Raw genomic sequence first — 24,176 nt, 5'->3', positions numbered from 1 at the left:
AGTCCCAGAATACTACAAAGATTCTTCCATAAAATCAAACATTATTCAAAAAAAATTGACCTAACCTTCTGTACTTCAAAAATAAAGTGGATGAAAAACACATGTTACCGAGATTATTCATTGTTTATATTAATGGGACTTAGATGTACTCTTCCCTTGTGAATAAGTCCTGAAAGATGTATTCTTATGATCTATTCTAGACTCTATAAGAACAGAGGTAAGAAGGAAAAGAGGAATGCCATTTCTAGAATAAGACAACAAAAGATATTGAATGTTAGAGCAGGAGTTGTTTGAGGTTTGTTATTGTTTTTATTATTATATCTTTTTATTTACAAAACATATGCATGCATAATTTTTTCAGCATTGACCCTTGCAAAATCTTCTGTTCCAAATTTTTCCCTCCTTCCCCGCACCCTCTCCCCTAGATGGCAGGTAGTCTAATATATGTTAAATTATATGTTAAATCCCATAAAATTCCCGTTTTATCTCTAACATTCCATGTTCTATAATTGATAATGGAGTACCTACAGAAAGATAAACACACTAACACATTGTTGGTGAAGTTATGAATTAGTCCAACTATTATGGAAAGTAATTTGAATTATGGAATGCTAGAAATCCATCAGCAAAAAAGAATTTTTATTTTTGGTTAAAAGTTGACCTGAAATTTTAAAAAGGGAGAATAAATTACATCGAAATAATCCAAGTGGATCATGTCAAATGCCACAGGTCATGATTTCTTCCTGGAAGATGTTATTCTCAGGCAGGAAAGAAATAAATTCAGTATATGGGAGGGTAGGCATGAAGAACAATTGTCTCAGCTGGTTTCAATGAATTATAAGTAGGATTAAATAAATAAATCATTCCAAGAGAGTGATCAAAATATTTTATCCTTTGACAGAATGCTCCCACTGTTTTAACCCAAGGAAATCAATGACAAAAAGAAAAGACCTCCCAAAATTTCAGAACAGCACGTGTGGTAGTAGCAATAGATATCTGTTGACTGGATGAAAAGTAAACTAACTATGTTACAGGAATAGTACAAACTATTACTGTGCTATTAAAATTATGATGAATACTAAGAAGCATAGAAAGGTATGTAAACTGATTGGCCCATTGTCCAATGGACCATGAGTGATCCAATGGTCCAACAAGGAGGACCAAAATTACATCATTTTGTTACAGCCAAGTTACAGGGTGTCAACTTTGGCTGATCAAACTGGTACAAGCTCGGAATGTTCTACCACAGGGTGGGCACAAATAGTCCACGAGAACATTTGGGGGAGGGGGTTAAAATATACACAGCTAGTGTTTCTTCTGAGCTACCTCAATTCTGCTTTGCTCATAGAGCACGGCACCTTCTTTGATGAAGGCAAGCCATGCCAGGTGGTCCTGTGCTAACATCTCCCATGCCATCCATCAGCTCCAAAGTTCTTAAGAGAGACCTTGAAAGTGTCCTTGCATTGCTTCTTCTGACCACCACATGAGTGCTTGCCCTCTGTGAATTCTCGATAAAACAATCTTTTTGGGAAGCATCCATCTGGCATGAGAACAACACAGCCAGCCCATCGGAGTTAGGCTCTCTTCAGTGGATGCTTGGCAGTTTAACTTAAGAAAGGACTTCAGTGGCCAGTGCCTTATCCTGCCAGATGACCTTCCGAGTCTTCCTAAGACAAATTCCTGGCGTGGCATTGGTATACAGGTTTCAGCAATGTGGTGAGCATAGTGGCTCTGTGCAACCAAATTTTGATATAATTTTCCATAAGCCCTCATGACTGTCGGACCCACAATCATTGTGTATAGACTTCTGTTCTACTCCTGGCATTTCAAACACCTTATCAACTAGTCCTTGGCTCTTTCTGAAGCTATACTGACTCTCAGTTAGATGACCATCTTCCAGGTAAAGGATCAGTCTATTAAGAAGGACTCTGATAAGAATCTTGCAATGACTAAGAGAGAGACTGACCTTCCCCTTACCACTGCCTCCTCTCCCTTTTCCCTCCATCCTGCTCCTCCGGCCCCACAATTGTTACAGGACAATCTATTTCCTTTACCTTTATAGAGACTGACAAGAAAGCATCCTTGAACTCCTGAGGGATAACTGCCTCTTGCCATATAACCTGGCAGATTCTGTATGAGCAATGGTCCCCATACTTTGTAAGTTCCGGGTAGAATAGAATTGGCACCAGGTGCTTTGTCACATTAAAGGAACCTAATGGCATTCAAAATCTCTTCTTCAGTTGAATTTTCGGCTAGGGAGGAATTAACTTCAACCTGAACTAAACGGTTAATGGCTTCAGCATTGATTAATGACAGTCTGTTGAGAACACCATAGAAGGGGTCAGTCCATCTCTCTGGGATAATGTCCTTATCCTTAATCAATGTAGTTCTATCATCATTGAGTAACAAAAATGCACTTTGCCCCATAAATAGCCTTCAGTGTATCATAAAAGTGTTTTGGATTGTTACTATCAGCATAAAACTAAATTTCATCTGTCCTTACTGAACCACAAATCCTGCATCTCTCTAAATTTCTATTGTACTTTACTTTTGATGGAATTAAATGTTTCATTCTTAGAAATGGATGAACTATCCTGTTGGTAAATCTTGTGGAGTTCTCATTTTTCATTTAACAGCTTCTCCATCATTTTTGTCAAACCAGCCTTGATATTTGTAAGTATTCTTACCTAAATAGGAAATACAGTGCTGTATACTAAATCTTTGAAAGCTGCCCACTCCTTTTCTGCTCCCCTGTTGCCAACTTTCTGTTGGCTCAACTTTCTCTCCATGTTGATAACAAACTTTTTTCCACTCAGAGAATTGTTCTAATCTGTTGACATTAATTCTTCTGGTAAATTAAAATAATTTCTAGTCATATGAAAAAATGCTCTAAATCACTATTGATTAGAGAAATGCAAATTAAGATAACTCTGAGATACCACTACACACCTGTCAGATTGGCTAAAATGACAGAAAAAGATAGTGATGGATGTTGGAGGGGATGCGGGAAAACTGGGACACTGATACATTGTTGGTGGAGTTGTGAATTGATCTATTCATCCTGGAGAGCAACATGGAACTATGCCCAAAGGGCTGTCAAACTATGCATACCTTTTGATTCAGCAGTGTCTCTACTGGACCTGTGTCCCAAAGAGACCATAAAAAAGGGAAAACAACCCACATGTGCAAAAATGTTCATAGTAACCCTTTTTGTAGTGGCAAGGAAGTGGAAACTGAGTGGATGCCCATCAGTTGGAGAATGGCTGAATAAGTTAGGGTATATGAATAATATGGTATATTATTGTTTATGACAAATGATCAGCAGGATAATTTCAGAAAGGCCTGGAGAGCCTTACACGAATTGAGGTTAAGTGAAATGAATAGAACCAAGAGAACATTATTGTACACAGCAACAACATTACACAATGATCAATTCTGATGGATGTGGCTCTTTTCAACAATAAGATGATTCAGGCCAGTTTCAATGGTCTTGTGACAGAGAGAGCCATCTGCATCCAGAGAGAGGACTATGGGGACTGAATGTGAATCACAACATGGTATTTTCACTTTTTTGTTGTTACTTGCTTGCATTTTGTTCTCTTTCTCATTTTCCCCTTTTGATCTGATTTTTCTTGGGCGGGATGATAATTATGAAAATAGGTATAGAAGAATTACACATATTCAATGTATTACTTGCCATCAAGGGGAGGGGTGGGGAAAGGGAGGGAAAAAAAAACACTGGAAAACAATGTTTTGCAAGGGTGAGTGTTGAAAACTATCTATGCATATGTTTTGAAAATAAAAAGCTTTATTTTAAAAATTCTTCTGGAAGTCCTTTTGCCTTGAGGTTGCCACTTGTTGAATGTGAATATTTAGCTTGGAGAAAATAATCTTTGATCAGTCCATCACTCTATGGAACATATTGTCTTCATCACACTCATATTCTGCCTATCTCTTTTTACAATCACACAGTCTGTTAAATGCCAATGTTTAATGTCAGGATGCATCCAAGGAGTTTTATAGTGTTCAGGCAAATGGAAGACAATACTGGTGATAAGAAAATCATGATATGCACAAGTCTTCAAGAGTAAATGATCATTGCTGTTTGTGTTTCCATCTCTATTCTTCCCAAGGACTCTTTTTCATTTCTACTAGTCTGAACCTAACCTATAACCACAATTACAAGCACATTTTTGTGCACGTTTGATGTCGATGGTTTCTATCCAGGTCTTCTTAAAAAAATTTTGACATCATAAAGGTTTGTCATTGTGGGAGCACAGGCACTGATGATGGTAGCATGGCATCTTCCTGCAACAAGCAATTGCAATCATCATGGTCCTGTCATTCATGTCTTCAAGTAGGCATACAAGCTTGTTCACTAAATTTGTTTTGATGGCTTTATGACAAAACCTATAACTGCGCTTCAGAAAAACGTGTCCAGCTCCAACTTTAGTGAGACGGCCTTAATTTTCCAGCCTTGTTTCACTCAGGGCCACTATTTGCATATGATACCAGCTGAGTTCTCTTGCAAGTAGAGCTGTTTGTCTTTCAGATCTACTGGATTTTGTGTTGTCTATAAAAGTGTGCACACATTCCACATATCAATGGTGAGTGAAATCATCTTTGTAGGAGTTTTTGTACATTTTTTTGTGTTTTGACTACAGGATGGGCTCCTCGCATGTCTTGGGAATCAAGCCAGAATTGGGTAAGCAGGCAATTTTTAAAGCAGCTTTTCCAGTTCCTTTCTCACAGTAGGAGGTGATCAGTGCAGTCCTTAAAAGGTTGCTCATACATCCAGGGGACTGCTGAATCCCCCTGCTGCTTCCAGTGAGAAAACAACTCTATGGTGGGAGAAATGAGGGAAAAATTTGGAACAGAAAGTTTTGCAAGGGTCGAAAAATTACCCGTACATATGTTTTGTAAATAAAAAGCTTTAATTAAAAGAAGAAAAAAAAAAAAAAAAACAGGGAAAACAACCCTATGGACTGGATTGCCTGGGTTCAGGTGACTATAGCTCCCAGCAGGTGTCATCACTTGCCTGTCATCACTTGCCTGTCATCACTTGCCTGTCATCATAGGACTTTGAGATAAGTAAAAAAAATGATAAAATTGTATAAGTGATATTTTCTGATTCATGCATAAATTGAATTTGAGAAAGAATTGCACAAAATCATCGACCTCACTCTTTAAGAGTAATTCTGAGATAGAACAGAGTCAAGAAGACTTCTTTGAGATGCAGTTGATGACCTTGACATCTTCAATGTTTCAGCTGCTTTCATGACCATTGTAATGAGTTGTTCTTATCTGCCCATTCTGCTGGGGAAAGTCTTTACATGCTTGGGGTAGATTTCTCTCACTCACTTCTGAATTTGAGACTCCTCTGTTACCCTCAACTTGGTTTAGTCCATCTGCCAAAATGGTTTCCTGGGGTGTAGCTACTGTGCATGCTACAGCTATATGGAGCTACAAGTAAGAGATCTGGTGGACACTGAAGGTGAAAAGCAGTCCTGAAATGGGCTCAGCAACCCTAATACCAAAGGTTTTAGCCTTCTTTGAACAGATACAAATTGTGAACTGACACAAATTGAAATAAACAGAACCAAGAAAACTATACAAAATGACTACAGCAATGTAAATAGAAAGAGCATCAGAATTTTTAAAAATTAATGTTTTCAAATTATAATAACCAAATTATAATGACCTCAAAGAAAAGATATGCAAAAACTTCCTGCTTTCTTTGCAGAGGTAGGGAATTATGGCTGGAGTGCACCATATATAATGTCAGGTTTTTAAAAAATATTTTGGTTAGATTTTATGAACTTTTTCTTCCTCTTTTTATTGTTCATTATAGAGGGCGATTCTCAGGAGGATAAGGAGAGGATATGTTGGAAAACTGTGAAATATAAAAACAAAAAAAAATGATACTTTTAAAAATTCTTTATTCTGTGTTCTACTGTGTCTTCCAGCTCAAACATTCTTATATTCTGAAATCCCTTCCAGTTCTATCATTTTATTCCATATATCCTTTTTTTAAGATTCCTGTCAACTTTAAAATTCTGTGTTCTATGATCCCTTTCAGCTCCATATATGACTTCTCAATCCCATTCCTCCCTATGCATTTCAAGAATAATGGTGAACCAGACAACGATCAGCCTGGAGTAGCTAGGTGGAACTCATTTTTGAACACTGGACTGGACATTTTGTTCCTTCATGGCACCAACGTTAGTTAACCCTCAATCTCACTTGAACAGGGCTTAAAGAAGTTCCCTTTAGGACAAGACAACAAGATGCTCTTTTAAAAAGTGTTATTTCTTACATAAAGGTCAAACATATTATGACAAAATAAAGCATATGGCTGCTCAAATCTGCTTTTATTACATCTAATTGAAAGAGACATAGTCAAGCACATGAATATTTTAGCAGTTTCCAGCATGCAAATTATTGTGCCAGGGCCCAATTACTTACTAATCAGTAAATGCCCAGCTACCATGTGTCAGCTAAGAACAATATCTGTTTCCTCTCCATGCCTGGTTGCAGCCTTTGGACAACTTCTCCATTTGAATCAATGATAATTCACATTAGATTCTAAATAGCTCCTCATGACAAGAATAACTTTAAATTCTCTAAGGTTTTATATTCTGACATTCTTCTGGGGACAGTGTATACAGAGAATGCCATTTGACAGCAAAAGAATAGAAAATTGAAGTATTTTATTATAATGTGTGACTAATTTGCCTTGATGAAAAGATTTCAGAAACTGCTCTTTAAATATCAGGATATATGATGAATGAAGGGAATTAACTAAGTCTTATTTTCTGGTCAATTAAAAAAAAAAAAAAAACCCAAAACCAGAGTTCCTAAGCGTTGAGCAGGATGAGGAAGTCTAGTAAAGCTATTTGTTTCCCTAAATGTTAGAGTAACCTTTGAGATTTCCTCAGCCAATTCTCTCTCTCATTTTACAGATTGGAACAAAAGAAACCCACTCAGTTGAATTAACTTATCCAAGGTGACATAGTTAATAAACCAGTCAGTCAATGATTAAACATTATTAAGTACCTATTATGTGCAGGCACTTCACTAAATGCTAGGAATATAACAAGAAGTAAGCTAATCCTTACCTTCAAGGAGCTCAACAAACATGAAAACATGGGACTCTAATCTAAGACTTCTGATTCCAAGATCTGTGTCCGTTACTACACATTGCCAACGCCAGACTCAGAGCAATATGTCCACAACATCTTTGCAAATACTTCAAAATGTTAAGGATCTTTTATTTGGTCAAGGTGTATTTTTTTCTCCAGCAATAAAAACTGAAACCCTTCATATGTGGTATGTACAAGTTCATTTGATTGAAAATTTCATCAATCTATGTATACATATATTGTATTTAACAAATAATTTAACATATTTGACATGTATTGGTCTACCTGCTATCTAGGGGGTGAGGGGAAGGAGGGAAAAAATTGGAACAAAAGGTTCTGCAATTGTCAATGTTGAAAAATTACCCATGTATATATCTTGTAAATAAAAAGCTATAATAATAAAAAAAAGAAAAGAAAAAGAAAAATCCATCAATCTAGTGATAAGGTTCTCTAGACTTTGCTAGTTCTCAGATGAAATATATTATTGTATCACAGAACACATGCTCTAAGCCCTTCCAGCTTACTAGGATATTCCATGACTTTTATTTCAATGACATAACATTTGAAAACTTGAGGACTTGATGAGGGAACAGAGTAGGAAATTAGCACAGAACTCTTATAAATATCATAATTGAAATAAATCAAGGAAATCTTCCTATTACTAGAACCTAGAATAATTACCAAAAAATTCAAAACTCAACAATTTCAAAACCTCAAGGATTTATATTTCAACACTATGGGTCCTCTTTCTACTAAAATATTTAACAGCTTTTTTAGTGACCTACAGGAATTGATGAGATTAGATTTTGGGGTTCCCGGTCAGGGAAGCAAATGAGGAGATTAGATTCAAGGAACCAAAATGATGAGATTAGGGTTCCTGGTGGTCAGGGAGTTAAATGTGAGGTTAGTGGCAGGTTTGGGGTTTAAAGAACCAAATGAAGAGGTTTGGCTCCCCTAAACCCCCTTAGGATCTGGAGCAAGGTAGGGAGCTATAGGAACCCCCTTCTGGCAGCACAGAGGTCCTTCCTAAAGGAATTTATGAACCTGAAAAAATAGACTGATAAAAATAAGTTTATTATTGACATTGGGAAGTCAGCCTTTGCTATGCATGAATAAAAAGACTGAATTCCTTAGTGGCAAAGTTCTGGCAGAGAAGTAAAGTTTCTAGTAGAAAGGTATAAAGTCTTAGGTGAGAGTTGAGAGGGTAAAGCTGAAAGAGAATATCATTTTAGTGGGCAGAGGCTTGCTATGCCAGGAAGAGAGAGAGTTTCCTTGGCCTGGCAGATTAGGTCTTCTGCAAGTTTAAAATTGGCTCTTTTTATAATAGAAACCTTGGCTACAAGTGTAGGCCTGCTCCCATGGGGGCTGGTGCGTGAAGTTTGAGCAGGAATCAGAATAGACAATCTTGGAATTGAATGGGTTTTTCTTCAACTCAACCAGCCCCACCTACATAACAGCAGGGTCTTTTACAGAGGCAGGATTCAAGGAGACTTTCTCCTTGAAGGAGTTTTAGAGAGCTTTGGGGCTCCTTCATAAGAATTACTATAATCAACTGTGTTGATGAACTTTTTCCTCTCCCAAGAGTCATTCCTTGTAAGAGAGAGGAAAAAAGAAGGAAGAAAAGAGGAAACAAATGAACAAATGGGCAAAGAAAGAAAGGAACAAAGGAAGGAAGGCAATGTAAGAGGGAAGGAGGAAAGGCCACTCCCCAATTAATGGGCATCAACATTGTCTTCAATAATTTGCTACTATAAAAATAGTGCTATAAACATTGTCGGATATGAGAACTTTCTATCTTTAGCACATAGTAGGCACACAGTAGGCATATAATAAATCAATCCTTCCTTCTTTTCTTTCTTCCCTCCTTCCTCTCCTTTCTTCCTTCCCTTCCTCTGTCCACATAGAGTATCATGCCCTTACTTATACTCTTAAAAGCTTTTTTTTTGTCCTTTATTTTGGATCTCTGGATCCTCCTAAGATATCTTGTGAGTTTACTGGCTAGATTTCTTTCTTAAGGAAATGCCCTGAACCAAAACCAAACTGATTCTTGTTGATTGGCCACCAATAAATCTCAGACCCATTCCTCTTTGGTCACTGTGTGAGTCCTGATTGACTCAGATTGAACGTAAATAGCAATCAGTTCTGCTTTGTCCAGAAACCCTGAGGGTCTTCCCTCTCCCAGGGGAAAGAAGGAGATTTTTTTTTGTCTCAGTTGCTACCTAGTCTTAATCACTGCTGCTTCAGTCAAACTGAGACCTGTTGAAGACCTTAGCTTAAAAAAAGTCAAGATCTCCCATTTATCCAGGACCATGTCCAGCCATCCTGATCTATATCTTGCCACTGGACCTTGCATAGCTCTCCCTCATTTAAATCCAATTCACTTGCATGTCATGTCATCACTTTCTGGATGTTATGGTTCTCTTCAAGAAGTACAAAAAACAACCTCTGGGGAACAAGCCTAACAGTGAGATCTTTGGATCAAAGGCGATGAATATTTCAGTCATTTGCTTAGCATAATTCCAAAATGCTTTCTGCAATGATTGGACTAATTCATCCCTCAATCAACAATGTATTAATATATCTGGCCTTCCATAATTACTCCAGCATTCACTATTCCCCCCATTATTATCTTTTCAAGTTTGTTTGTTTTTTCAGTTGTGATGTGAAACTAGAGTGTTTTGATTTGTATTTCTTTTATTGTCAATGGCAATCTTTCATATAATTGCTTATCATTTTCAATGCTTTTGAGAACTGTTTGTTCATATTCTTTGACTGCTTATTCATTGGAAAATGAGTCTTGGTTTTATCCATCTGTAAATTCCCTATATATCTTGAATATTTATTGGGTTTTTATTAGAGATATTTTTCTTCCCAAATCCACAATTTCACTTCCTACCTTAGTTGCTTTAATTTTTTCATGCAAAACCTTTTTAATTTCATGTAATCACAGTTCCATTCAATTAAACATTTAACTAGGCACTAGGGATACAGAGATGCAACAAGACACTGTGTCTGCCCTGAAGGAGGTTACAATCTAGTAGGTGAAAACCCAGGAAATCTTATACTGCACCTGTAAAAGCAGAGGAAAGAAAATACCTTCAATGTGTAGAGAAAAAGAAAAAGCTTTATAGAACATCACACAAATCATATATCTCAATACAAATACTGATATGAACTGCCAAATCTTATTCATATAGAATAATGTGAAGTCAGAGTCTATTGTTAATTCATCCATCCTGTCTCCAATCTAGTTAGCATCTATAAAAACATTGCCAACAACCTTTAAGAAAACCTTGATTGAACTTAGCTTTCCCAGACTGTCTAATTACCATAAGTTAAAGTCTATCTAACATAATTGCATACAAAAAGGAAGTTAGCTTTCCCAGACTATCTTGAATGACATATCTTTAAATAGATTGGGTACCTGGTCTGCCAGGTACATTCCTGTCTTTGAACCTGAGAAACTTCCAAGGCAAAATCTCCCTTATTAAAGATCTGGTTATACTACACACCTCTCAGATTGGCTAGAATGACAGGAAAAGATAATGGTGAATGTTGGAGGGGATGTGGGAAAACTGGGACACTGATACATTGTTGGTGGAGTTGTGAAAGAATCCAGCCATTCTGTAGAGCAGCTTGGAACTATGCCCAAAAAGTTAACAAACTATGCATACCCTTTGATCCAAAGAGATCTTAAAGAAGGGAAAGGGACCTGTATGTGCCAAAATATTTGTGGCAGCCCTTTTTGTAGTGGCCAGACACTGGAAATTGAAAGGATGCCCATCAATTGGAAAATGGTTGAATAAATTATGGTATATTAATGTTATGGAATATTATTGCTCTGTAAGAAACGACCAGCAGGAGGAATACAGAGAGGCTTGGAGAGACTTGCATCAACTGATGCTGAGTGAAATGAGCAGAATCAGGAGATCACTATACACTTCAAAAATAATACTGATCAATTTGGATGGACGTAGCTCTCTTCAACAATGAGAGGATCCGAATCAGTTCTAATTGATCTGTAATGAACAGAACCAGCTACACCCAGTGAAAGAACACTGGGAAATGAGTATGGACCACAACATAGCATTTCCACTACTTCTGTTATTATCCGCTTGCATTTTTGTTTTCCTTCTCGGGTTATTTTTACCTTATTTCTAAATATGATTTTTTTTGTGGAGCAAGATAAATATGTATACCTATGTTTCATTTAACATGTATTGGTCTACCGGCCATCTAGGGGAGGGGAGAGGGGGAAGGAGGGGAAAAGTTGGAACAAAAGGTTTTGCAAGGGTCAATGCTGAAAAATTACCCATGTATATGTCTTGTAAATAAAAAGCTATTTTAAATAAAAGATCTGGTTACAATGAAGATTTTTGCTAAGTTCTCTGCAGGTTTAAGCCCACTATGATGTACTCACATTCTCTCCCTCATAGTGCCTTCCCTTTAATGGAGCCTTACTCCCTACTCTAGTTAACTCTGGTTAGTCTAATTTGCCATCAATGACTTTCTCCCACATCATGGAAAAAATTGTGTTTCCCAGGGAACTTGTCTTTTTCCTTGCTAACTATAAGCTTTCCCAACTATTTCATATTTGCCATTCTGGCTGTCTATTTTATCTCTTATTTTTGTCTGTAAACTCTTCTCTTAAATAAACCTTCCTTTTGGCAAAGAGAATAGCCATTGTGAATTTGTCACATGTTTATTTTGAACTATGTATTGCTACCTCAACCTCATCAGATACCATTTCATTTCCCTCTGCCCACCAACATTCTTTCAAAATCCACACATCTCTCTCAAACTGATTTCATAATTCTAATTGAGGAAAGGCCATCTTTTTCCCTAGTATACTTTTTTTTTTGTCATTATAATCCATTGCTATTATTGTAAGGAAAGGAAGGGAAGTCCCTATTCTCTTCCTTTAGTTGACATGATAGTCATTGACGGCCCAGAATGTCATAATAAGATAAACTAACAGTAAGAGTTGGCTATGAAAAAGAAAAAGAAGGGGAGGGGGGAATATGTCTATGCCTTGGTCCCTTTATTAAGTGGGAAAACTTACCTGGTTGAATCAAGAAGGGAACACAGAGATTGGCTGGGCAAACAAATTAGTCAAATCTCTGGGGACTTTGATTAGTTAAATGCTGGACAAATACCTGCAACTGGAGAAAATTTTCAAGCTGAGAGCTGCCTTACAAAGAGACCTCTGCAAGGGGGAAAAAGAAAATTTTATCCATACACTGCTCTTGAGATGCTGCATTAGTGGAAGAACAAAAACAGTCCACACAAATATAAATGTAGAGAGATAGTCACCAAGAGAGGAAGAAGTTTTAAGAAGGTCCTTAGGCAGTAAAGAAAATAGCTAGTTATGGAGAGGAACAGACTGTGGAAACCCTCATGAGCAGCCCACCCAGAAGAGCTACTGCACCCAAGGAAAGCTATGTAAAGAGTCTACAAAGAGAGAAAGGATTTCCAGTCTGTAGAGAATCGGAAGCTTTGCCACATAGATTGACTACACATGTGTTCTATTGCCATTGTATTTTAAATTTGGACCCACTCTTTTTTTAAATTCTTTTAAAAATTTTTATTTCATTAAATATTTACCAATTACATGTAAAAATTTTTTATCAATTTTTTTCACTTTGAGATCTAAATTATTTCACTTATCCCCTTCTCTATCTTTGAAAAAACAAGCAATTTCATAACAATTACACATGTGAAGTCATGCAAAACTTAGAATTCACTCTTTCCCAGGAAATCTGTATTTGTTACAGAGAACACCCTAGTGAACAATTAATTGCCTTTATTAAGAAAGAATTGAATCTATTATTAGCTAACTGTTAATGGGAAGCAAATCGTAAAGTCAGGTAAGCTGAGATATTAGGAATGAATTTCCACAGGGTTATCCTTGAAACTCAAAGTAGTAGTTACCTTCTGGAGCCTGAAAGCACAAATGCAAGTTCAAGTTGGAGGAGCTTAGTGAATGGCATTATGATCACTATGAGACACACATAGACAGCATGGTATGGAGGAATCGAGATTCGGCCTTTGAGTCAGGAAGACCTGTCTTCAAATACTCTCTCTGACCTCTCTACTAGCTGGGCAAACATATTAAGGCAAGTCATGGAACCTCTTTCAGTATTCCCAGGAAAATATGAGTCACAAAGAAGGTGCCAACCTAGTCTGATAGAGGAGTTCTGTACTCCAATCCAATTTACCATTCCAGTAAATATACATACATACATATATATACATACATACATATATATATATATATATATATACATATATATACATATATATATATATATACATACCTGTCCTGTCAATGGGACCTCCATCCAGTGGTACAGATTACATCCTACCCACATTGTCAATGAGCATGATGATTGTTCAATTCATTCCTTAAAACTCCTATGAATCCACCTGGGCCTTCCTCTAACTAAAGGGAATCTCTATTTACAATCCATCTAGTTGACCTCTCCCATTTTAGACCAGAGGAAAGTTAAGACCCTGGAGGTGAAGTGACTTTGCCTAAGGTCACACAGATAGCAGGTGTCAAAGTCAGGATATGAACCAGATTCTCTGGCTATGGACTGTATACTCTTCCCACTGTACCACAAGCACTAATACCATGCTTAGAATAGCCACTTCCCATCATTCTCATGATCTATCTCCTTCACAAATTACATTGACTGGTCACATACTGCATTACAAATAATCACTCATAATATGCTTCAGCTTACTTACCACACATCTCTCCATTGCCCTTGGGGTCACACACAATTTTGATTCTTGGGAAATCATGTTGTAGAATGATCTATAGCCACATAGCATCACTAGAATAATAATGGTTTTAAGAGATGAGTTTTTGCATCACAGAGTAGCTTTGAATGATTGAAAGTAATGTGTATTTCCCAAATGCAATCCAACCTGATCTCTTCCTCCTATTCAGTTCTGGTCCCAGATCACTGTCCATCTTCAGTCCCTGCCCAAGAAAATTTAATGACAGACTAACTCAGTGCACTGATTATCTAATTGTTCAATACAGCGATTGCAGAATTTAGGGATATGAGACCTGAGTTTAAATCCCAGTTCTGCTATTTAAGATCTTGGGAAAGTCATTTAAATTCTCTGGGTCTGTTTCTTTGTCTGTAAAATGATATAACCTCTGGTGTCACCTCTTGCTTCAGTTCTACGATCTTATGTTGTAGTCTGGACAACAAATATTTGTTTGGGTTTTTTTTCCTTGTGAATTGTTAAGTTCACTTTTCTTTTTTAGTGTCCACGGATCTTTTTGAGGAAAACATACTCTGGAATTCAATGCAATCGGCACACCATTCACAAAAGAAACACCTGGGAAACATCCTCCCCAATCAACAGGGAATCTCCTTTCATTTGTATTCTTTGATGAGTGCCAATGTGGCTGTACTAATCTCTAATGAGTGCAAAGCTTATTCTTTTATGCTTTGTTTTATATACTAATAAGATCATTAAACAGAGTAATTTTGTTCCATATAACAAGAAACATTGCATTATTATAACATATATATGAGATTACCTGGTGGAGGGGAGTCTTTGAAGCTGTTTTACTCTCGCAGGTCAAATACTCTTTTCCAATTAACAAACAATACACACAGCAAGATCATGCATTCCCTATGCCTTTTGGTCAGTCATAAGACTTTGAAGATGCAGTGTGCCACAGAAAATCATGTGAAAGTCAGTGTGTTAACAGGCACAATATAGCACTGTTGGTGAAATGATTGTGGAAAGTGATTTGGAACTGTGCCCAAAAAATCACTAAACCAATGAATACCCTTTGACTCAGTAATATCACTACTAGAGCTATCCCAAAGAGATTAGAGAAAAAGGAAAGGATTCATATATACAAAATTATTTGTAGAGGCTTTTTCCTTATAGCAAAGAAGTGGAAAATAAGAAAGCCCCCATCCTTTGGGAAATAACTTAATAAAATATGGTATATGAATAAAATACTTGAGAAATTATACAAGAGATAATTTTAGTGGAACTTGGTGTTATGCCACAGTCTCCTTGAGCTGTTCTACCTCAGTTTCCCTGCACTAATTTCCCTTATTGTCCTGACTGAGTTTCCCGGAATTGTTCTCAGTTTCCTTAACTGTTCTGCCTCAGTCCCCTAAGTTGTAAAACACCCCTGGTTCATTAAGACTGAGGACCATTTGCTCTAAGGTTATAAATTGTCAATGGGAGAGGAGGAGCAGATCAGACTTTCTGGCTCCTAGCTCCTTCTGCCCTCAAGAATTTATGACATTGCCCCTCTAAAATATTCCAAAAGATAAGACTATCTCGGATACTTCACTGACATCTTTACTTCTGTTATTCAAACATTCCGACTCTGGCTTTTAGTAAAAATTTACAGCTTCCCCCCATCCTGACAAGGCTTCTAATTTTCCTGCTCTTTTTCTTTTCCTTTGTCTGAAAAGATATAAAAGTGTTTATCATTCCCCCATTCATTACTGGATACTTTGAGACGAGAGTCCTGTTCAGTCAATTAAACTCTCCAATTAATAAAATATTAAAAAAAAAAAAACCAACTCTAATCTCTATCTTGCCTCAGTTTCTCCAACATTACATTGGGAAGGCTTATGTGACATGATGAAGAGTGAAATGAGCATAAGTAGGAAAAATTATGTATTAACATTATAAAATTGAAAATTTTTGAAACACAAGAACTTTGGTCAACACAATGATTAAACAATGCCAGAAAAACAGTGCCAATACTTGCTTTACACTCTTCTGAAAATAAAGGCTGTCTTTTGTCTCTTTTTGTATCCACAATGCTAGTTTGACATATAGCAAGCACTTAAACATTTGCTGATTGGTTGACTGCTTAAAGTGTTTGTTTTTAATTGAGGGGAGAAGCAAGCAAAATGGAAAGAAAATAACATTTGTTAATTTTTTTAAACTGAATTTGAAAATCAGTGTGCTCTATTATTATATTTTAGTCAAAAACATGGTAGATACATATGTAGATAATTCCCTTAAAATTTTAAAGAGATGAGAGTGGAGGCATATGCACTATAAGTTATTTATGGCTTTTTCATCATCTTTTTTAAAAAATAGTCTGTGAAGTTTTTCTATAAAGATTTAGCATCTTTCCCATCCCTATTACCTTGAAAATCAGTCCTTAGGGACATTTAGATGTTGTTAATTGTGTCATTTCCCTACAGATCCTTTATATGTGTACCTGGTCTGACCCAACTCCTTTTCAGCAGGGACCAGAGCTTTAAGAGTATGAGTCTTAGAGAGTGTCACTGTCATTTATGATGAAAGTTATTTGCTATAGACATTTTGGTAGATTTGTTCCCTTTTTATATGTGTTTTGTCTTCCCTTTAGTTTCATCCAGAAATGCTCTTGGGGGTGATTTGGAAGAACTGAGTATCACATAACTCCTTACTGTTTTATGAAAGAATGTTACTTATGATCATAGAATCAAGGATTTCAAGCTGGAAGCACCTTAAAGGTCAACTAATTCAAAGCTCTTCATTTTACAGGTGAGGACACTGAGACCCAAAAAGGTTAAGAAATTTGCCCAAGATCATAGTGCTAGTATTAGAAGCAGAACTGAAATCCAAATCCTCCGAAAGTCAGTAATCTCATATTACTTTCTTTGATGTTACCTTCTACTATCCTTCTATATGGAGTTTATATTTATGTATTTATATACAAACCAGTTTATATTCTACACTGACATTGCCCTAAGAAATGCTTTTTGTTTACTTGGCAAAGATATCCAATTATCTGCTGGCTAAGGTCATTTGGGAGGTATTCTGGCCTCTATAAGGCATGGGGATGAAGAGGGAGTGGTAACTGCTTTGTACCAGTCAAATTCTCATTAGAAATTATGATAATGAGAATCCATGTTTTTCCTTTATTAATTTCCCATTTTAAGAAAGACCAGATCATTTGAACAGGTCAGCTTAGAGTTATTACAATGGTATACAGCCTTTTCCTCATCTTTAGCTCTCCTTTTTCTCTAATTGATATTCTGACTGAATAGTTAATTCTGATATCCCTCCAGTAGTCAGTCACTTCCTGTTTGTTAAGATACAATCAGTTTCATCTTTTTGGTGATTCTATACAATATTCATAAAGCCCAGTAGCTTCTAAATTCTCTTCTTGAAAATATTCATTGTAGACAGACCTGAGGATTCAAAGTAGGATCTAAGCATTTAACCTTTTTAATCCCATAATTTAGAACCACATTTCTCATTATCCTTCTAACCCACCCTAAATCCATCCTCTTTTACACTGAAGTCACTGATGACTTGGTTGGGTTCTGTCAAGTCCTTTATAGAATTACTTTCTCTCTTTATCCTATGCAACAGATGTTGGCACACAAAATATAGCAATTTTAAAAAATTTTAATAATAGCTTTTTATTTTCAAAATACATGCAAAGATATTTTTGAACAGTCACCCTTGCAAAACCTTGTGCTCCAAATTTTTCTCCCTCCCTTCCCCAAAAATGTAGAACTCTGTATGGTAGTCTTTTTGTTTCTCTTGCGCACTGCAAGGTGAGATGACCAAGTGCCCCATGAGCAACAAGGAAGCAGGTATAACAGAGTGCAGGACTTTTAGGAGACTTGGATCCAAATCCTCTCTCATATGCTTTCAAGATGTATGACCCTAAGAAAGTCACTTAACCCCTCTGGGCTTTGTTTCCTCATTTCTAAAATGAAATAGTTGAAATTTATGACCTTTAAAGTCCCTTCTGACTCAATGTGTTTGATTCCATGTAAAAATTTGTCTTTGGGGACAATATAGTTCTACAGTTCTAAATTAAGTTCTATAAATAGCATTATTTGCCTCATTAAGGAGATCTAAAGCAATCCTTCCATGTGGTTAAAACTTCCTTTTCTTTCTAGACAAAAGGTCAACACAAACATGATTCTGTTCTTCTAATCAGACTAGAACTAGCAATTTTGGCATTCAGGGCAAGCAATATAAAATATACCCTCAAAACAACTTTGCAATGCATAGTGTAAGAGTAATACAAGAAGCAATTAAATTAAGTTGAATAGGGCAGAAAACTTATATGACACTGGCTCACAGACTGGGGTAACCAATAGTGTTCTCAATCTTGGTAGCTTCCTAATTTGATTAATTATTCTTGCTAACTTTGGCCCTGTCGTTTTTTGAAGGAAGATGTGTTCTTTTTTTCCGCACATTCTAAATTTCAGTCCCTAGTTGGTAGTGGGGGTGGGATAGAATTTCCAATAATTCTGTCCTAGAAATGTTTCTATGTGCAATACTATATCAACCCACTGGCACCAGACAAAATTCTCTCATTCAGAGAACCAATAGTTTAATTGTCATGTATGGACATTTCTCAAAATTATGTGACTCTGAGCTCCTTCTGTTCCCATGTCTGATACTATTCTATTGTCACTGTAAAAACAGAAAGGAGATTCACAAGACTAAGAGCTTCTTTGTACTTTGTTTCATAAGTCATCATGGTCAAAACATTAATCACCTCTTGTGATAAGACTTTCTGCAACTAGCTAGGCTAGTCCCTGGACAAAAGATGCAATTTGTCACTGGAACTCTCCTCAAAGTTTTTCCAGCTTGGCAGAACCCCCCAGAATATGCAATCTACTAGTGTAGTTTTTGAGATTTCAGGGCTATTTCTATATCATGATGAGGAAGTGAAGCTGGAATTTTGTGAAAGTAACAATAGCAACAATTTTATTGTGTAATGTATTAATGTTTACCACTACTACTAACACTATTACTACTGTTAATACTATTACCACTGCAACTAATAACAATAATAATAATAACAAAATATCATTTCATTAATCTACAGTAAAGGCTAATAATAGGTATATACCATTGGATTTACTGAAAGTAACCAAAAGTGGCTTTCTAGATGGAGGCTATGAAAATCAAACAACAGAATCAAGTCTTTCCACAGATGACATCTATGTGAACTCAGCCAAAAACATGTCCAAAAAGAACGATTAAAGATGTGGATAGTTGTAGAATGGAGGATTTTGTTGCCGCATTCAGGACATCAGAAATTCCATAAGGGTTATTTTTAAGGAACCCAGGCTTTTCATGTTTAATATAATTCATTCATGGAAATGGCAACAGCATATCATTTTATATTATATACGCAGGGGTTCTCAAACTACGGCCTGCAGGCCCGATGCAGCCAATGAGGACGTTTATGCGGTGGGTTATGGGAAATGGGCTGAGGGCGGAGACAGAGTGTGAGCTTTTGTTTTTATAGTCCGGCCCTCCAGCAGTCTGAGGGACGGGGAACTGGCCCCCATTTAAAAAGTTTGAGGAGCACTGATATACACAATTTAATACCTACTGAATACTTAGCAAAACATAACCAAGTAGCTAACTCTCCTTCATGTCAACAAGTCCCCACACTACAAATATAGATTCCATGATATCCTGAAGAATTCAACCGACAGACTGTAATGAACAAGGCCATTATTATAGAACAAACCACAGAATGTCAGAACTACATTTTAGATATCATTTGTGATTGGAAAACCAGTGTTAGACAGATTTTACCATCATCATCATCGTCTAATCGATCCTCTCATTTTATAAGCAAGGAAACGAGACGTGGAGAGATGAACTCAAGGTTGAACATTAATTACTGGCTGAGTTGAGATTAGAAGCCACGGGTTCCTTCCTTCCAGACTGATATTTCCTTCAGTTGATTCTCTTATGGTGACCCCTCATGGCTAGGCCACTAAGATACCCTTCCCATTGTTCTCACTTTCAGTCAATCTTGGAACATTTTTCCCATTAATTTTCCAAAAATCTTGTTTTCACTGTATTATCTCTCTGTAAAAACCATCAGTGCCTATAGGATAAAGTCCAAACTATAAATTTTTCATCCAAACCACCCCCCTCTTATTTTTCTTCATGATGTCCTTGTGAGGGATAGGGAAGGAATTTCACTTCCGGGTGAGGAGGCCCTGAGGGTGGTTTTAATGACTTGCCTAAAGTCCCCCAAGTCCTTAGTGGGAGAATGATTTTAGAGGCTATCACACATCCACAAACCATTTAATTAAACACAAGCCATTCAATGATCTTGGTTGAAAGCAAACTGGGATGGATATTAAGGGCTGTCCTTAGTAAATATGATAATTAGGCCGCCAGTGTTCCCGGTACACTTGTATATTTTAAATTGCAGGCTTTTGATTAATGAAAAAAATTGGAAGACTATAAAGGAGGTCTTGTTTGTTCAGAGCCCCTCTTAGTGACTGAAACAGCGCTTTAATGGACCTGGGGGACTGATCGCCACTTTTGTAACTGCCGGCAATGGGCAGCTCTGACCAATGAAAGTGGCTGAAATAGACAGTGCGGATACAAGCCCATCATTAAAGACAGTTTTCCTTTTGAAAACATTCCATTTGCGTCTCTATTTCATTTCAACTCCCCTGTTAAAAACGAAAATAAACCAGAGAGGCCGTTTGTCTTAGCCTGAAAGGGCAGCTTTTAACGGTAATTGGTTGCTAGGTTAGTGTTTCCTGAAAACCGCTCAAAGAGACGTATTCTGGAACAAGGGGGAGAATTTTGGATTGAGACCAAAAGGCCCGGATCTTGACTCAAGTTATGTGTTCCCGGGCAAGTTCCTAAGGTTATGTGTAAGAGAAGGAATCGCACTTCACAGCTCGTTGCATGGGAATCGCGTTGTGAACCATGAAGTACTTTATACATGACGTCATTTTGTTGAAAAGTGATGTAATCTAGGACACTTTGAGAGGCTTTAGGTCAAGAGAGCGTTTCCAATTCCTGCTTGGACGACTTTACCGTCTACCGTGCTGTAAGCTGCCTGCGGGAGGAGGGAAGGGAGGGGGGAAAGAAGGAGGGAAAGAAGGAATACGGGAAAACCGTTTGGGAAGCTCCTGCTATAACAGTTCGGGTACTGAGGGTTAGAATTTGCCAGCGCAGGGAAAGACATGAAAGGAAGAACTGAGGGACTCTGGGACTGACCTCACTGAGGGGTGACGCAGGAGTCGACTTTCCTAATTAAGAGACTTGACTATTTTCACTTAGTAAATATCAGAGGGAGATATTACATCTATGTAAGTCTGTTGCAGAAGGTAAATTCAGCACAGTTGTGTGAGCAAAAAGTCATCCTGCAGGGAACCTTGAGAATATGCTACTTAGGTCAACCTGCAGGGAGTGGGGGGGAGGGGGAAATTGGAACAAAAGTTTTGGCAATTGTCAATGCTGTAAAATTACCCATGCATATATCTTGTAAATAAAAACTATTAAAATAAATAAATGAGTGGATAAATAGATGAATGAATGGATAAATAACTAAATGGATAAATGAATGAATAGATAGCTAAAGGAATGGATGAATAAATAAGTAAATAAATAAAAGGGAAAAAAAAAGAATATGCTACTTAGAGAACGTGGGGTCTAGAAGGGACCTGTGAGATTCCCTAATACAAGTACCTTTTACACAAAGGGAAAATGAATCCCTACAAACGATCTGCCCAGAGGTACCCCCTTAGTAGGTGGAACAATTGGATCTCAAGCCCAGCCAAGAAGAGGTTAATTTATGACCATCCCAGTTTTTCAAATTCCTTTCCCGCAGCTCCCTCCTCATCCCTACCCCAGACAGAGGATGCTCCTCCCTCTTCGGCGTGGGAGGGGCAGGCTCAACGGAACGATCGATCGCTCGGAATTCTGCTAGGAACGTAGCCTAGCGGCAAAGGGGAATTCTGAGTGATCGATACAATTTCACGTATTTCATGCCCGGAAGAACGAAGCCGAACTGCATCGTAATAGCCAGAAACTGGTGAGGATGACACAACGGGGGTATCGGAGAAAAGCATACTGGCCACAAGGCCGCAGTTAAGAGGGGAAACTACGAGTTAGGAAACTGGAGATTACGACGCGTGCGCGACAGCTAAGACCGGCTTTTGGAAGGTGGCCGTGGGTGGGCACGCTGCGCCTGCGCAGTAGCGAGGCTGTGTCAGGCGCCCGGGGGTGGGAGTGAGGGGCTGATCTTCGTGCACCTGCGCAGTGTGATTTAAGTGGGGCTTGCTACGCCTGCGCTGTGTAGGAGCTAGTGTTCGCTGCTGAGGCGCTTGCGTGGCTGCTCTCCCTGAGTCTTGCGTGGTCCGGCTGACTCAGTAGGCCTAGATCCCAGGGGAGGCTTGTTCCCCGAGGCCCAAAGCCTTTGTGCTCGGAGATTTTGTACTAGAACAGGGATGGGGTTTGGATCCCAGGCCTGCTATGCCGATGATGGGTGTCTTGGGCAAGTTCCTGCCTCTCTCTGGGCCCAACTAAGTCGTCAGCCTTTCTGAAGAAGGGCTCCTCTCATTTGGGGGGCTTCCCTGCCCCCTTTCTCTCCCACCAGCCCAGTCTGTGGGATCTGTGAAATAACCACATTTGCCTATAAATGGGAAACTGCGACCTCTTCGGCACCCTGTTGGGTCCAAGAGGCTCAAGCCTTAGGGCTTCAGAAGCGAAAATTGGGAGCGAGGGTATTTAATTTGAGAAAAGAAGGCTTAGAAGGAACTGTCAAATCATGAGCATTTATTAAGTGTTTACTGTGTGCTAAGTCAAATCAGCCAGCATTAAGAGCCTACTGTATGCTGTCAAATCATGAGCATTTATTAAGTGCTTACTATGTGCTAAGTCAAATCATGAGCATTTATTAAGAGTTTACTATGTTTACACTCATTTCCCAGTGTTCCTTTAATGGGTGTAGCTGATTCTGTCCATCATTGATCAATTGGAATTGGATTAGCTCTTCTCTATGTTGAAGACATCCACTTCCATCAGCATACATCCTCATACAGTATCATTGTTGAAGTGTATAATGATCTCCTAGTTCTGCTCGTTTCACTCAGCATCAGTTGATGTAAGTCTCTCCAAGCCTCTCTGTATTCCTCCTGTTGATCATTTTTTATAGAACTATAATATTCCATAACATTCTTATACCATAATTGACCCAACCATTCTCCAATTGATGGACATCCATTCATCTTCCAGTTTCCAGCCACTATGAAAAGAGCTGCCACAAACATTTTGGCACATACAGGTCCCTTTCCCTTCTTTAGTATGTCCTTGGGATATAAGCCCAGTAGTAGTACTGCTGGATCAAAGGGTATGCACAGTTTGATAACTTTTTGGGCATAATTCCAGATTGCTCTCCAGAAAGGTTGGATTCTTTCACAACTCCACCAACAATGTATCAGTGTCCCAGTTTTCCCACATCCCCTCCAACATTCATCGTTATTTGTTCCTGTCATCTTAGCCAATCTGACAGGTGTGTAGTGGTATCTCAGAGTTGTTTTAATTTGCATTTCTCTGATCAATAGTGATTTGGAACACTCTTTCATATGAGTGGAAATAGTTTCAATTTCATCATCTGAAAATTGTCTGTTCATATCCTTTGACCATTTATCAATTGGAGAATGGCTTGATTTCTTATAAATTAAAGTCAATTCTCTGTATATTTTGGAGATGAGGCCTTTATCAGAACCTTTAACTGTAAAAATGTTTTCCCAATTTGTTGCTTCCCTTCTAATCTTGTTTGCATTAGTTTTGTTTGTGCAGAAACTTTTTAATTTGATGTAATCAAAATGTTCTATTTTGTGATCAATAATGGTCTCTAGTTCTCCTTTGGTCACAAATTCCTTCCTCTCCACAAGTCTGAGAGGTAAACCATCCCATGTTCCTCCAATTTATTTATGATTTCGTTCTTTATGCCTAAATCTTGGACCCATTTTGATCTAATCTTAGTATGTGGTGTTAAATGTGAGTCCATGCCTAGTTTCTGCCATACTAATTTCCAGTTTTCCCAGCAGTTTTTGTCAAATAATGAATTCTTATCCCAAAAGTTGGGATCTTTGGGTTTTATTTTGTTTTGTTTTTCTTCCCAGATTATTTTTAGCTTCCGAATACAATTCTTCCTTTGCAACAACAATAACAAAAAAATTCGGTTCTGCACATATATATTGTACCTAGGATATACTATAAGATATTTAATATGTATGGGAA

General features: G+C 37.7%; 1 protein-coding gene across 1 annotated transcript in view; it reads left to right on the top strand.

The window, feature by feature from the left end:
* The first annotated feature begins 20,902 nt into the window (after positions 1-20,902).
* Positions 20,903-24,176, top strand: part of KDM8 (lysine demethylase 8) — a 35,118-nt gene continuing 31,844 nt past the window's right edge. The window contains exons 1-2 of the mRNA XM_074282786.1: positions 20,903-20,976; positions 21,760-21,963. The gene's annotated coding sequence lies outside the window, so the exon portion shown is untranslated. The remainder of the gene's footprint in view (positions 20,977-21,759; positions 21,964-24,176) is intronic.

The sequence above is a fragment of the Sminthopsis crassicaudata genome, chromosome 1 (assembly GCF_048593235.1).
Source record: "Sminthopsis crassicaudata isolate SCR6 chromosome 1, ASM4859323v1, whole genome shotgun sequence".
NCBI classification, from domain to species: Eukaryota; Metazoa; Chordata; class Mammalia; order Dasyuromorphia; family Dasyuridae; genus Sminthopsis; species Sminthopsis crassicaudata.
This window is presented reverse-complemented; position numbering and strand designations above follow the sequence as displayed.